The sequence below is a fragment of the Chiloscyllium punctatum genome, chromosome 7 (assembly GCF_047496795.1).
Source record: "Chiloscyllium punctatum isolate Juve2018m chromosome 7, sChiPun1.3, whole genome shotgun sequence".
In the NCBI taxonomy this organism is placed as follows: Eukaryota; Metazoa; Chordata; class Chondrichthyes; order Orectolobiformes; family Hemiscylliidae; genus Chiloscyllium; species Chiloscyllium punctatum.
Genome location: NC_092745.1, coordinates 32,005,238 through 32,021,616, shown reverse-complemented (window position 1 = coordinate 32,021,616; position 16,379 = coordinate 32,005,238).

The window sequence follows — 16,379 nt, the reverse complement described above, 5'->3', positions numbered from 1 at the left end:
TCTCTCTCTCTCTCTCTCTCTCTCTCTCTCTCTCTCTCTCTCTCTCTCTCTCTCTCTCTATCTCTCTCTCTCTCTGCCTTGGTGCTGACTTCTACCTCTGAAGGGATTCTCTGGGAGCCAGTGTTTAATAGAAGGGATTGGGTCTCATTATGTTTTTGATGCTATATGTTTTATGAGTGTGGTGGGGGAGGGGATACAGGCTCTGTTCTATGATATCAAGCAGTGATGGCTGTCCCAGTGGGTCAGACTGTGATGCTGTTTTTTGCTGGCACTGACACTATGATATCGATTGCAATGTCACTCAATGTGACAGGAGGTTACATGGCTTGATCAGTGGTGGGGGAGGAGCAGACTGAACTAGGAGCTGCAATCATTAGTCAATGCTGAAACCCTTCATACAGCCCTCACCGTCCGGAAACTTCTTCACCAAAGATTCTTTCAACTCCTTCATTCCAGCCCTGGAGCTGAAAAGGGAGAAAGAGAAATACATCTTTTCGAGAGGCTCCTGGTCACAATAACCCACGAATTACACTCCATCCGTCCACATTGAACTCATTGTCGAAGCTGCAGCCCAGCTCCTATTCCTATCGGAATGTTACAGTCAAGGAGACAGAGAAGGCTCCAGCACAGGAGGAGGCTGTTCAGCCCCTTGTGTCAGTGCTAGCTGTTTACTAATTCATTCACAATGAACCTCTCCATTGAATGTCTCTTGTTGGGAAGTGATTGAATCTGTTTTTAAGAGAGAATGTCTGACAAATATGAACTGATTCAAGAAAGTCAGCATGGATTTTCTCAGGGTTAAACACCTTGTACTAACTTGGTTACATTTTATTAAAGAGGTTACTAATGTGTGAGATAATGGAATGTCAATAGGTGTTGTTCATATGAATTTCCAGAAGGCATTCAAGAAAGTTGCACACAAAATTTATAATCTTATAATGAGAACAACAAGATGGCAGAATAATTAAATACATATTCAGGATTTTTGTACACAAAGGAAAACTCTAAAACATCCCCAAATTGTTGGGTTCACAGAGTGTAGAGTGAGGGAGGAACTGGAGAAAATCATTTATTAAAGGGAAATGGTTTTGGGAAAATTGATGGGATTAAAGTTTGATAATCGAAATACTAAGTATTCAGGAAATGGCTCAAACATTTTGGAAACATTGGTGGTCATCTTCGAAGATTGTGCTAATTCTGGAACAGTTCCTTGAGATTGGAGAGTTGCTGATGTAACCTTCCTCTTAAAATGGGAGGGAATGAGAAAACAGGGAATCTTTGAAAAGTCAGCCTGATGGTGGTATTGGGGAACATTCTTGAGTCTGTTGTAAAAAGTCAAATCAAGGTAGGAGCTCCATGGTGAATGGTGAAGGAGTGTAGTGGATCAGAGGGACCTTGGAGTTCACGGACACAATTCTCTGAAAGTGGAGTCACTGTTGGACAAGGCAGTGTGGAAGGCTTTTGGCACACTGACCTTCCTCAGTCAGGGCATTGATTGTAGAAGTTGGGAAGTTATATTGCAGTTATACAGGATGTTGGTGAGGCCACACTTGGATTATTGTGTTCAGTTTTGGACACCTTGTTATAGGAAGGATATTATTAAACTGAAAAGCGTTCAGGAGAAATTTATGAGGATGTTGCCACAACTCAACGGTCTGAGTTGTTGCTCACTGCCCTGTCCAGCAGTGACTCCACTTTCAGAGAATTGTGCACCTGAACCTCAAGGTCCCTCTGATACACTACACTCCTTCACCATTCACCATGAAACTCCTACCTTGATTTGACTTTCCAAAATGCAAGACCTCACACTTGTCTATATTAAATTCCATTTGCCATTTCTCAGCCCACTTACCCAGCTGATCAAAGTCCTCCTGCACTTTCTGATAACTTTCCTCACTGTCCACGATACCGCCTATTTTAGTGTCATTTGGAAATTTATGAATCATGCCTTGTACAGTCTCATCAAATCATTGATATAGATGGAATTTTGAAATAAACGGGCTTTTTTCTGAAATGGCTGGATGAGCTCAGGTCTGGACCACAGGCCTGGATACCAGCTACTCACATAATATGTTAATGATTTACATGATGGAATTAAGATTAATATCTCCAGTTTAGCAGATGACACAATGCTGGTTGAGAGGGGGTGCTGTCAGGAGGATGCAGAGATGCTTCTGTGTGATTTGGACGGGTTGAGTAAGTCACAGATGAAATATAATGTGGATAAATGTGAAGTTACCCAGTTTAGTATCAAAAACAGGAAGGCAGATTATTATCTGAATGGGGATAGATTGGTAATGGGGAGATACAATAAGACCTGGGTGTCCTTATACACCAGATGCTAAAAGTAAGCATTGCAGAAGCAGCAGTCGTGAAGAAGGCCAATGGTATTGAGGTCTTCATAGCGATAGGATTCAAGAACAGGGCCAGAGGTATATTGCTGCAATGTTGCAGGACTTCAGTGAGATCATACCTTGAGTATTCCATTAAAATTTGGCTCAGTGACAGGAGACAGAGCGAAGAGGCAGAAAGTTGTTTGCGTGACTGGATCCAGTGTGCAGTGGGATACCACAGGGATCAGTGCTGGGTCCCTTATTGTTTGTGACACTTAGAACAATGTGGATGAGAATGTGATGGGGTGAGGGGTGGGGTAAGTGAATGATATCTAAGTTTGTATATGATATGAAGATTGGAGGATGGTTAACAGTGAGGAAGAAGGTGTGAGGTTACACGAGGATATAAATGGATTGTTCAGATAGGCAGAGCAAAGGCAGATGGAATTTAACTCTGCTAAATGTGAGGTGAAGCACTGTGGAAGACACAGCAGGTTAACAGGGCAGGAATGAAAACATATAGGACACTTACCTTTATCATTTCAGGGGTGGGTGATAAAAAGAGGGAGGTTATGTTGGAACTGTTCAGAACTTAGGGAAGGTGAGAGCTGAAGTACTGTGTGCAGTTCTGGTCACCACAGGATAATAAGGATGTGATTACGCTGGAAGGGGTGCAGATGAGATTAACCAGGAGGTTGCTTGGGGAGGAGCATTTCAATGATGAAGAGATGCTGGATAAGCTCAGATTGTTCTCTTTGTAGCAGAGAAGGTTAAGGGGTCCCTGATAGAGATGTATAACGTTATGAGAGGAATGCACAGGGTGGATAGAAAGTTCTGAGGCAGAGAGATAATAATATGGTGGCACACATTCAAATGTGAAAGACAGGAGCTTCAGAGGGGATTTGAGGAGCATATCTTTCACCCAGAAGATGGTGACAGTCTGAATACATTGACTGGGAAGATAGTTGTGGTAGGAAACTTCATAACCTTTGGATGAACACTGAAATGTCATAGCATTCAAGACTATGGGCCGAATATTGATAAGTGGGACTCATGCAGGTTTAATGTTGTTTGGCTGGCACAGGTTCAATGGGCTGAAGGGACTCTTCTGTACTGTGATTTTATGATGCGATTATGTGCAGTTTTGGTCCCCTTATCTGAGGAAGAATGATCTGGCTGTGGAGGGAGGGCAGGGAGGGGTTTGAGAACAAGGATGAGAAATGAAAATTGAAGTGTTGCTCAACCGGGAGCCAATGTAGGTCAGCAAGCATGGTGGGGAGGGCGGGGATGGTGATGTAGGGCTTAGATCAGCCTCAAAGATGAGGTCAAGGTGATAATGAGACTGAGTAGCAGACAGTGCTCAGGGAGAGGGATGGAGTTTGTACCGGGAGCTGAAGAGATTGGCTTTGATCTTCCCAATGTGTTTCCCGGTGAACCTGGCTCTTCAGTCCTCACTGCTTTTAGCTGCTGTGATTGTCACTGATTGGACACTTAGTATTAGAGATTCTGACCACAGCAGAACGCCCCAGTGTAAAAATTAACTGCAAAGACTGTCAGATCGCAAGCTTTAAACTTCACCGAAAGAGGAAGTGAAAGAAGGAGCTCGGAGCAGCTGGCTGTTTGTTACTGAGATGGGAGAAAACTGTGAACTGTCTGCACTCCCTAGAATCTGACAGCACATAAGAATATAAGGACTAGGATCCTGAGTATAATGATGGTAAAAGTGTCCGTCTCTTTCTCACAAACACACACTCAGAGATCAAAAACAGAATCCAGCAGCAGCTCTGTCTCCAAGCTGTGAAGCCTGCACAGAATTTTTTCCTCATTCAGTTTTTAACTGGCAGGATAGACCAAGCAGGGGAGGCAACACAGTGGTGTGTACAGTCGGAAGGGAGTTGCACTGGGAGTCCTCACCATTAACTATGGACCCCATTAAGCATCATGACAGTAGATCAAACATGGGGTAAGAAACCTCCCTCCCCTCCAACCTCAACTGAGCAGTCAGTCCTCCTCCATGTTGAACAACACTTGGAGGGAGCACTAAGGGAGGGAAGGATGCAGGATATAATCTGAGTAAGGGACTTCAAAGCCCACCATCAAGAGCTGCTCAGAAGCATCACTACTGAACAAGCTGGTCAAGTTCCAAGTGATTCCGCTGCGAGACTGGAGCTGGGGCAGGTGGCAAGGGAACCAACAAGAGGGAAAAACATATTCACTGTCACCCTCACCAATCTGTCTGCTGCTGGTGTATCTGTCCATGACAGTATCAGTAAGAGTGACCACCTCACAGTCCATGTGGAGACAAAATCCCATCTTCACATTGAGATTACTTTATATTTTGTTGGGCAAGAGACACAGGATGTCAGGAAGAACTTTGTTTTAGCAGCAATTGGTAATGACTTGGAAATTCGTGCCCATTCAGGTGAGGCAGGTGAAGACACTCAGTGATTACAATGACAGATTGGATGGGCTCTTGATGGAAATAAACCTGCAAGGCCCTGGGGGCTGAGGAGGGGAGGGGGTGGGACTGACTGGATTGCCCCATGAAATGACAGCATTTCCCTGACAGGCTGAATGTTCTCCCCCTGTGCTGGAAATAGGTCTCACTCAATGAGCGGTTCACAATTGGAGAGTTTGGATGCAGTAAATACAGGACAAATTGTTTCTCCAGGCAGGAGGGTCAGTAACCAGAGGGCACACATTTCAGAAAGGGTCTGAAGGACAAGGGAGAAGATAGGAACATTTTTATCCAGCGAGTTCACGATGACTGTCTGCAAGGTGAGTGGAAGTGGATTCAACAGCAACTTTCAAAAAGGCATTTGGAGAAATAGCTGAAAAGGAAACAATTGCCGGGTTTTCAGGAAGGGCTGGGTAAATGGGACTCATTGGACTCATTTGACTAACAGTCACAATCGGCCCAGTGACCTCTGTCTGCGCTGCATAAGAGCTTACACACACTTAGGCTCACCTTTACACAATGACTGGGAAAAAACAGACAAGCCAGTTTACAGAAAAGTGTTTTCTAAAGGAAGATTTACACAGTGTCCAAATGTGGCCTTACCAATGCCTTGTACAGCTGGAACATGATGTCCCAGCTCCTGTACTCCCTACTTTGACCAGTGAAGGTGAGCAGGCCAAATACCTTCTTTATCACCCTGTCTACCTATGGCCCAACTTCCAAGGAATTATGTACCTGTACCCCTCAGTCTGTCTGTTCAACAACACTCCCCATGGCTCTACCATTATTTGTGTAATTCCTGCCCTGGTATGTCTTACCAAATGTAACTCCTTACACTTTTCAAAATTAAACTCCATCTGGATTTGTTGACCCACTAGCCCAGTTGATCAAGATAACATTGCACTCTTTGGTAACCTTCTTCCATGTCGACGATGCCAGCAATTTTAATGTCAGCCACAAACTTCCTGACCATTCCTGCTATAGGGCTTATGCCCGAAACCTCGATTCTCCTGTTCCTTGGATGCTGCCTGACCTGCTGCGCTTTTCCAGCAACACATTTTCATTCCTGCTATTTTCTCAGCCAAATTGTTCATATAAATGATGAACAACAGTGGATCCAGGTTCGGTTCTCGTGGCAGACGCCTGGTCATTGGCCTCCAGTCTGAAGAACAACCCTGTCTCACCAGCCTCTGCCTCCTAACATCAGGCCAATTTTATATCCAATTGGCAAGCTCTCCCTGGATCCTATGTGATATCATTTTACTAAGCAGTCTACTATGGGGAACCTTGTCTAAGGCCTTGCTAACGTCCATGTAGACAGAGTGTACTGCTCTACCTATCTTCTTCTTCTTGATTACTTCTTCAAAAACTCAGTCAGCTGCTCATCTCAATTGGAAACTCCAGTGAATAGGAGGCCAATGTTTACTGCTTTTATGGCTTCAGTGCTAAAGAGGCCTATGTTTCTCCATCAAGCAGCTTTGTGAACTGAATTTCATGTTTACTGGAATCTGTTGGAGTATCCAGTGTGTCATGGAGTTCATGGTTGGTGTGGGTCCAGTTTCTCTCTGTTATAACTGTGTGATGGTCGGACCCTCATCCCAGTCAAAAAGCCTGACTCAAGGACTGATCATGCAAGGGGCAGGAAAGGAAAGGGATTGGACAGGATGGGTCAGTGGGTCAGAACTGTCCTGTCCCTCCAGCTCACACTGATGGCCTGAGGATCTCCTCTCTCTGCTGGGCCTTCATGAAATGAGCTTTGTGTCCAAACCAGTCCCCAGTGAGAATCGGCCAACAGCACAGAACCGCCCTTCATTTGACAAGAATCTGTCAGTCTTCTTGAGAGAGACCAAACCCTGGTCAATGTGAGAAATGGGGCCTTAATCCAGGAAAAGACATGCTTCTGGGGTCAAGGGTTAACATCCATTAGTGGGGCAGAGCAGAGGGAGATTTGTCCTGCATTCAATTGTCACCACCTGGGACACTGTGAGAAAGAGAGAGAAGCGAGACAGAGAGAGAGGTAGAAGATGTATGTGTGTGTGTGTAATTGAGGGATAGAGGGAGGAGCATCTGAGACAGTGTGAGATATGTGAGGGGACGAAGAGAGAGATAGAGGGAGGTAGAAGTAGTGACATTGAGGGATAGAGAGAGAGAATCAAGATGTGACTGAGAGGGATGGAGAAAGAGAAAGAGACAGGATGGGTGTGATACCAAGAATGAAAGGAATCAAGAGAGAGTTGGTCGGGTTGAGTGTGTGTGTGAGAGAGAGAGATGAGTATGGTTAGAGACAAAATGACAGAGAGGGAGGGAGAGAGACTGTAGATTGGGAATGCAGGCAGGGAGGGAGAGACAGAGAGAGGAATAGAGAGGGGCAATTATTATTTGGAGGTTTTCAATTGATGCGAGAGATTGAGTGAGTGACAGTGAGAGAGAAAGATGCAAAAGGAGAGATTATGAGACGGAGTAAGGAAGCCTGAGTGAGTTGGAGAGAGTGGCTATGAGACTGATTGAGAGAGAGAGAGAAAGGGGTGGACAGGTCCTGGTCACCACATTCTGGGAAGGATGTGATTGTACTTGAGAGGGTGCAGAGATTTACCAGCATGCTGCCTGGGATGGAAGGCCAGCTGTGAGGAAAGCTTGGAAAGGTTGGGATTGTTTTCTTTGGAGCAGTGAAGGTTGAGAGGGGACCTGATAGAGAGGTATAAGATTATTCAGGGCAGTGATAGAGTGGGCAGAAAGGCACTTTTTACAAGAGTCAAGATTCAATAACCAGAGACAAACATTGAAGGAAACACAGACATGGCCACACAGAAACTGCTGCAGGAGTAGGCCATTCGGTCCTTTGAGTCTGCTCTGTCATTCAGTATGATCATGGCTGATCCTCCATCTCAAAGCCATATTCCTACTTTCTCCCCATTTCCTTCATGCTGTTAAAATGTAAAACAATTATCTCTCTCTTTCTCTTGAATATATTCAGTTCCTTGTCCTCCACAGTTTGACTACCCTCTGAGTGAAGAAATGTTTCCTCATCTCAGTCTGAAATGGTCTACGCTGTATCCCCCTGAGATTGTGACCCCTGGTTCCAGACTCCCCAACCAGGGAAAACCTCCTCCCTGCCCAGCCCTGTTAGAATGTTATATGTTTCAATCAGATCCTCTCTCATCCTTCTGAACTCGAGTGAGTCCAGGCCCAGTTGATTAGAGAGTGAGAAATGTGTTGGGGAGAAATGTTTTCACCCAGAGGGTGGTGGGAATCTGGAACTCACTGCCTGAAAGGCTGGTTGAGTCACAAACTCTCATGACATTGGAGCAGTGTTTAGATATTCCCTTGAGTTGCTGCAGCCCCCACGGTAATGGGCCAGGAGCTGGCGGATGGGATTAGTGTCATCAGATCTTTGCTGACCAGTTTAGACACAATGGGCGAAATGGTCTCATTCATGCTGTTAACCTCAATGACTTACTGAGACAGAGAGAGAGAATGGGAGTGAGAGAAAGAGAAAAGAGGTACTGACGTGGCTCTCCCTGCCTGATGCCATTTACATACTGAGGAACACCCAGTCAGACTCTCACAGGCTGCAGCTTTATAAAGCAGAGCCCAGTGAAGGGAGAGTTTATCAGGAACCAGGCACAGGGACAGGAGCACACACCATGATTTCACACATCCAGCTGATCTGGCCTCTGGCATTTTATGTCGCAGGTACAAATCTCTCTTCTTGCACCTTGAATTTTTAGCTGCTCTCCATTTCATTCCAATTCCACTGACTTGTGATTGAAGGGAAAATGCTGAAACTAGAGGAATGCTCAGTGTCTCCAACAATCTCTCATTTGACAGGCTCTTTCTGTGACAGTTCTGACTTCACTGTGTTTCTCTCTGACTCCTCAGGTATCAGTGGGGACATCATCATGACCCAGTCTCCCCCAGTGCTGTCAGTGGAACTGGGCCAGACCACAACCATCACCTGTAAGGCCAGTCAAAGCATTAGCAACGACCTTGCTTGGTTCCAGCAGCGAGAAGGTCAGAAGCCCTCTCTCCTGATCTACCGTGCAACAACTCGATTCACAGGAGTCTCCGAGCGATTCACCGGCAGTGGATCAGGGACCAGTTTCACCCTGACAATCAGCAACGTTCAGAATGAGGATGTCGCTGACTATTACTGTATGCAGCGTTACAGCAACCCTCAACACAGTGATACAGAGCCATACAAAAACCTCAATACACACAGCACCAACTCCTGTACTGACCCAATCCACAGTTATATAAAATATATAATACTGGACACACCACCCAACAACCTGAACTGACACATTCACATTTACATCTAAATGAAACTGAACAAACTAACCTATGCCAGAATTGTCACTGTCCACAACACACTCCAGTCCCTGTGGTGTCCACCACTCACTGAAGGCCTCATGTTTCCACCGACACTCCATGGCCACACTTGAAGAGCAGCCGCAAGATTAAACATCAAAAAATATATTTCGCAAACTGCCCAAGCCTAGCTGGACACAACCCAGAGATACAGACAGACAGAGAAAAAGCCATGAGTGAGGGAGAGAGTGAGGGGCAGGGAGAAGGTAAGAGTGAGTGAGAGACAGGGAGAGGTTGAGAGTGACGGAGAGTAACAAAGAGCAGAAGTTTTTGTGCAGCCTCTGCACTGGGAGCTCTCACTGTGGCTTACATTCGGTTCAGGAACCAAGCTCAGACTGAGTAAGTAAACCTCAATCCTCCGTTATTAACCCAGTCAATACTGAAACACAATTTCTAAAACACAAATGCTGAATTGTTGAAGGTGTTATTGAGCAGCTGCAGCGAATGAATTGGTTGATTGAGGAGCACTGTCTCTAACAGGGTGTCTCGCTGTATCTCTTTAGTTCCATTGCCCCATTTAAGCAGCAAGATATAAGTCAGTCAGTTTTACTCACTGTGTGGAGGAGCTCTGTCCATTTGCAGCCTGTGGTCCCATTCCTGCAGCATGGAGTGAAATCAGTGAGTAGCCTCCTGCCAGTCTCAATGTGACAGACACGGGCAGAGTTTGATGTGAGCTCTGGCTCCCCGTCCCAGTCTCTGATCTCACTGACCTCAGCAGCACAGTGAGACACTGAGCTCCCACCTCCCCCAGCTTTAACTCTGCTCAATCACACAATCACAGAATTGTTACAGTGTACAAGGAGACCATTCCACCCATCCTGTCTGTACTGGCTCTCTGAATGAGGAATTGACAGAGTGCCATTCTCCTCACTTCTCCCTGTCACCCTGCACATTGTTCCTTTTCAAATAATAGTCTCATTCCCTTTGGAATGTTTCAATTGAAGCTGCCTCCACCACACTCTCAGGCAGTGCATTCCACACCTTAACCACTCACTTTTGTTACTTTTCCCACTTATTTCAATCTGTGGTCTCTCAGTCTCAATCCTTTCTCAATTGGGAACATTTTCTCCTTATTTTTTCTGTCCAGGCCCCTCCTGGTTTTAATTCCTTCAACAAATCTCCTCTCAGCCTTCTCCAAAGAAGACAGTCCCAAATTCTCCAGTAGATCTTCATCACTGATGTTCCTCATCCCTGGAATGACCTTTTGGAATTTAATTTGCCACCTTTACGAAACATTCACATGCTTCCTGAATTATTCACATTATATATGTCACTCATGATTTTATAAATTTCTCAGCCTCTGATGTTGCAGGGAAAATTGCCCCAGTTTATTCATCCTCTCCCGATCGATCAAACCCTCCAATTCCTAGCAAAATCTTTTAAAATCTTTTTATGCACCTTTTAAAAGTTTAACAATATCCTTCCTATCGCAGGATGATCAGAATTGTTCACATTATTCCCAAAGTGGCCTCACCAATCTCCTGTACAGCTGCAACATGATGTCCCAACTCCGATACTCAATACAGTGACCAATAAAGGCAAACGTACCCAACATCTACTTCATCGTCCTGTCTCCCTGTGATCCAGTTTTAAGGAATAATGCAGCTTACCTTCACCTTCACCTTCACCTTCACCTTCACCTTCACCTTCACCTTCACCTTCACCTTCACGTCTCTATTTTCAGCAATACTCCACAGGGCCTTACCATTAACTGTATAACTCCTGCCCTGGTTTTCCTTTCCAAAATGCAACATCTCACATTTAACTAAATTGAACTCCATTTGCCACACCTCTGCCCATTGCCCCATCTGATCAAGGTCGCACTGTACCCTGAGATAAACATCTTCACTATCCACTGTCCCACCAATTTTAGTGTCATTTACAAACTGATGTTAACTCCGATATTCACACTGAAATCATTTATTTAAAAGACCAAAAGCAGTGAACCCAGCACCACTCCTTGCGGCACACAGCTCTTCACAGATCTCCAGTCAGAAAATCAACCCTTTACCATCACTCTCTCTCTCCTGTCTTCAAGCTAATTTTTTTTTACCCAAATTGCTAGCTCCCCCTGGATCCCACGTGGTCTAACCTTACTAACCAGTCTATCATGTGGAACCTTGTCAAATACTTTATTGAAGTCCACACAGACACTGTCTACTGTTCTGCCTTCATCAATCTTCTTTGTCAACTCGTCAATCAAATAAGGAGACAGAATTTCCCATGCACAAGATCACATTGATTATCCAAATGGAAGAAAATCCTGTCCCTCAGAATCCACTCCAATATCTTACCTAGCACTGACATCAGGCTCATTGGTCTATAGTTCCTTAGCTTTTCCTTATAGCCTTTCTGAAATAATGAAACAACATTAGCCATCCTCTCTGCTCCTCCAACACCTTACCTACAGCTGTAATGATAAGGGGCCCAGCAATCTCTTCCCTAGTTTCCCACAATGTTCTGGGATACACCTGATCAGGTCCTAGGGATTTATATACCTTTATATCTTTTAAGACCTTTCGCATCTCCTCAGTTGTATTGTGGACTTTTTCAATATGTCACTGTTTTTCCAAATTCCCTCACTTTCATGTCCTTCTTCCCAATAAATACTGACCTGAAATATTTGTTTAGGATCTCACCCATCTCCTGTGTCTTACCAAAATACAGCACTCACATTTATCTGAATTAAACGCCATCTGCCATTCCTCAGCCCACTGGCCCAGTTGGTCAAGAGCCCATTGTACTCTTAGACAGCCTTCTTCTCTGTCCACAATGCCATCTGAAAATTCACCTGAACAAACTCTCACAACTCTGGCCCCTCTCTGCCTGTTACACTGCTACTACCCTAATCTATATTCAGAAATTAAAGACCCCGTCCCCCATTTATAACAATTCTATCATATTTGCAGGTCTCTGTAAATTCCTTGCATTTGTATTCCTCCACATTCTTTCCACTGGGTGGTGAATTATTGTCTACACTGATGATTCTGTGGACCTTGGTGTTTCATTCTGATATTCCCCACTGGCTCCCACAGCCCAGCTCACCCCAAAGGAGCTCAGTCACAGCTTTGTTCAGGAGCAACGCTGTCTGGTCTGGCCAAGTCTCATCTCCCCCAGACCCACTCCCAATGTCCCAAGAATCTAAAGCCTCCCTCCTGGACCCGCTCTCCAGCCCCACAGTCACCTGTGTTATCCTCCTGTTCCTTTTCACACTTGAGGGGGGCACTGGAGGTAATGTACAGATTCCTTCTTTTTGGTTCCTGCTCCTAATTCCTTTCCACGCTCCCTAATTTCTGACTGCGGGACCACATCCTATTTCTCCCTCTGTCACTGGGACCAATGTGGACCATGACTGCTGACTGTTCCCCCTCTCCCCTCAGGGCGCTCTTCAGCCGCTCAGTGACATCCTTGAGCCTGGCACCAAGGAGACAACACACCATCCTGGATTCCCATCTGCAGCTGCAGGAGCACCTATCAATTGCCCTCCCTCTCGAATCTCCTCTCACTGTCGCTCTTCCAGTGTTCGTTGTGCCCCCCTGTACAGCTGAGTTCCCCGTGGTGCCAGGGACTTGGCTCTGGCTGCAATCCCCAGATGAACCATCAATCTCATCAGGATTCCGAACTGAATCCTGGTTGGAGCGTGAGATGCACTCAGGGGATTCCTGTACTAGCTGCCTGGTCCTTTTGGACTGTCTGCTTCTCCCCCATTCCCTCTCTCCCTGCATACTCTGAAGCTGCAGAGTGACCACATCTAGAAACGTGCTCTCCACGGAGCTCTCAGCCTCACGGACTCTCCGCACTGACACCAACTGCTGCTCAAGCTCCGAAACCTGCAGCTCCAACTGCTGTCACTGACCACATTTCCTACACTCTTGGAAGTCCAGGAGCTCGGAAGCATTCTGAAGTTCCCACATGGATGCACACTCTCTCCACTCTTTGGTTACCTCTTGGCAAAGTTCTGATGACAAACAGCTACAGCAGGGCTCACAGTCCAGAGGGTTCAGTGTTCCAGGGTTTTGGTGAAACTCTCCAGAAGTCTTTAAGAAATAGGAGCAGAAATCAGCCATTCAGCCCATTGAATCTGCTCCTCCATTTGATCTTGGCAGATATGCTTCTCACCCCCATTCTCCTGCCTACTCCACAGGTACCATCAATCCCCTTTACAATCACAAACCTATCTATCTCTGTCTTAAATACTCTCAGTGACTTGTCCTCCACTGCCCTTTATAACAATGAGCTCCACAGATTCCCCACACTCTGGCTGAAGAATGCCTCCTTATCTCAGCTCCAAAGGGTTGGCCTTTCATTCTGAGGCTGTGCCTTGATTACCTAGTCTCTCCTGTTTTTGGAAATATCTTCTCTGCATCCACTCTATCCAGGCCAATCAGTATTCTGCAAATTTCAATAAGATCCCTCCTCATCCTTCTAACCTCCATCGAGTACAGACCTAGAGTCCTCAACCATGTCTCATATGACAAGCCCTTCATCCCCAGGATCATTCTTGTAAACTCCTCCAATGCTAACACATTGTTCCTTAGAATATGGTCCCAAAACTGCTCACAATTTTCAAAATGCCGTCTGACTAGAGCCTTACACAGCCTCAGCAGTACATCTTTGCTCTTGTGTTCTGGCCCTATTTAAATGAATGCGAACATTTCATTTGCTTTCCCAAGCACAAACTGGACCTGCCTGTTAACCTTAAGAGAAACCTGAATGAGGTTTGTGCTTTAGATTTCCAAAGGCTTTCCTCATTTCGCAAAGTCTTTGCATTTCTTCTTCCTCCCACAGTGCATAACTTCACACTGTAACATATTGTATTCGATCTTCCAATTCTTTGCCCACTCTCTGAGCCTATCCAGAACCTTTTACAGCCTTCCCACTTCCTCAACACTTCCTGTCCCTCCACTTATATCATATCATCTGAAAACCTAGCAACAATGTCTTCACTTCCTTCATCCAGATTGTTAATGTATAACATGAATCGTTGAGGTCCTAAGGCCCTGCAGAACTCTACCGTTCACCAGCTGCCATTGTTCCTCGCTCTCTGCTTTATGCCAACCTGCCAGTCCTCAGTACATGCCAGTACCTCACCCCTAACACAATCAGCGCTTATCTCATGTCAACTGCCCTCTGGAAAATCCAAATGGGTTACTTCCTCAGACTCTCCTTTGTCTGACTGGCTCATTGTCTCCTTTGGGAATTCTAACAGATTTGCCAGGCATGACCTCCCCTTGACTCAGCCCTATTTTCTCAATGCACTTCCAAGTCCTCTACAATTTCATACTTCAATTGTAGTCTAAAACCTGACCAACAACTGAGTCCAGGGTAACTGGCCTATAATGTCCCATCTTCTACCTCCCTCCTTTCTTAAACAGGGTTGTTATGTGAGTCATTTTCCTGTCCCTTGCCCCCACCAAATGCTACCCTACCCCACCTCCACACCCTGACTCCATTGATTCCTGAACGATCATCACCAATGCCCCCACAATCTCCTCAGCAATCTCCTTCAGAACACATTGGTGTAGTTCATCCAGTCTGGGTGAGTTATCCACATTCAGACCTATCAGCTTCCCCAGTACCTCCTCCTTAGTGATGGCCACTACACTCCCCTCTGCCCCCTGACAGTCTTGAAGTACTGGTATGCTGCTGGTGTTTTCCATTGTGCAGACTGATGCAAAGTATCGATTCAATTCCTTGGCTATTCCTTCATTTCCTATTATTCTTTCTCCAGACTCATTTTCCAGCGATCCAAAGTCTACTTTTGCCTCCCTCTTCCTTTTTATATATCTAATAAAACTCTTGCAATCTCCTTGTATATTACTGGCCAGCTTACCCTCACATTTCACCTTCTCCACCCTGAGTGCTTTTTTCGTTATCCTCCAAAACTTTTTAAAGACTTCCTAATCCACTGGCTTCCCACTATTTTCCACCACATTGTATGCCTTTTCCTTTTGCTTTTATGCTGTCCTTGACCTCCCTCATCAGCCATGATTACCTTATCCTCCCTTTAGTATGTTTCTTCTTTTTTGGAATGAATTCCTGCTCTGCTTCCTGAATTACCCCCAGCAATTTTGCTATTTGCTGCCCTGCCACCTTACCTGCTCGGCTCCCCTTCCAATCAACTCTGGTCAGCTCCTTCCTCATGTCTTTGTAGTTCCCTTTACTCAATTGAAATACTGTTCCATCTGATTGCAGCTTCTCCCTCTCAAACTGCAGCGGGATTTCTATCATATTATGGTCACTTATCCACAGAAATACTTTCAGCTTCAGCTCACTAATCAACTTTGCCTCATTACACATCACTGAATCCAAAACTGCCTGTTCCAAATGATCAACCACAAGCTGTTTCAAAAACCATCTCGTAGACATTCCATGAAGTCCTTTCCTTGAGACACACTACCAAGTCCACCTATCCATTGAAGTCTGCCCTGACATTTTGTATCTGGCGTTTCTATCTCCTGATTGATTTCCTTCCCCACACCCTGATTACTGCTTGGAGGCCTGGACAGAACTTACATCAGATTCTTTATTTCTTACGGTTCCTCAGCTCTACTCAAACAGATTCTACACCTTCTGACTCTCTATCACTTCTTGCTATTGATTTAATTTCATTTCTTATTAACAAGGCAACACTTGCCCCTTTGCCCATCTGCTTGTCCTTTTGATGGGACATGTATCCTTGGATATTTAGTTCCCAGCCCGGATCCCCTTACAGCCATGTCTCTGTGACAACTACAACACCGTGCCTGCCAGTTTCAATCTGCACTACAAGTTCATTGTGTATACTGTGTGCTTTTAAGTACAACACCCTCAGTCCTGCATTGACTGCCCTCCTTCGCATCATTGTCCTCTTATCTGCTGTACTTTACGTTTGATTTCTGATCCTTCCCACACTTTCTGTCCTATTACATCTTCTAGAAAGTTGAAAAACCTCTCCCTCCACTTTAACTGGTTTAAATTCCTTAGAAACTCAATTTACCTCGATATGTGGCATCACTTTGTCGACCATACTCAGAATTCTTTGTGCATTTAGACACAACCTCTTTAAGTTTGTTGTATTATTGAATTTCCCTGCACTTTTATGCTTCCTTTGATATTCAAAATTCCAACACTTTCTTTTATTTTCTGGTAATCTCATCACTAACCAGCAATCCTACCTTCTCCTTTACCTTCCATTTTCTCATTTTCATCCAACTGAGCCAAATTACTTTCTCTTTGGG